The sequence below is a fragment of the Physeter macrocephalus genome, chromosome 13 (assembly GCF_002837175.3).
Source record: "Physeter macrocephalus isolate SW-GA chromosome 13, ASM283717v5, whole genome shotgun sequence".
NCBI classification, from domain to species: domain Eukaryota; kingdom Metazoa; phylum Chordata; class Mammalia; order Artiodactyla; family Physeteridae; genus Physeter; species Physeter macrocephalus.
In genome coordinates, this window is record NC_041226.1 from 85,135,569 (window position 1) to 85,136,215 (window position 647).

Below are 647 nucleotides of genomic sequence, written 5' to 3' on the forward strand. Positions count from 1 at the left end.
AAAACTTTCCTAATATGGGAAAGGAAATAGTCACCCAAGTCCAGGAAGTGTAGAGAGTCCCATACAGGATAAACCCTAGGAAAAACACAACAAGACACATATTAATCAAACTAACAAAAATTAAATTCAAAGAAAAACTATTAAAAGCAGCAAGATAAAAACAAAAAATAACATACAAAGGAATCCCCATAAGGTTATCAGCTGATTTTTCAGCGGAAACTCTGCAGGCTAGGAGGGAGTGGCAGGATATACTTAAAGTGATGAAACACAAGAACGTACAACCAAGATTACTCTACCCAGCAAGGATCGCATTCAGATTTTATGGAGAAGTCAAAAGCTTTTCAGACAAACAAAGGTAAAAGAATTCAGTACCACCAAACCAGATTTACAACAAATGCTAAAGGAACTTCCAAAAGCTAAGAGAATTCAGCACCACCAAACCAGCTTTACAACAAATGCTAAAGAAACTTCTCTAAGCCAAAAACACAAGAGAAGAAAAAGACCCACAAAAACAAACCCAAAACAATAAAGAAAATGGTAATAGGAACATACATATTGATAATAACCTTGAATGTAAATGGATCAAATGCCCCAACCAAAAGACACAGACTGGCTGAATGGATACAAAAACAAGACCCATATATATG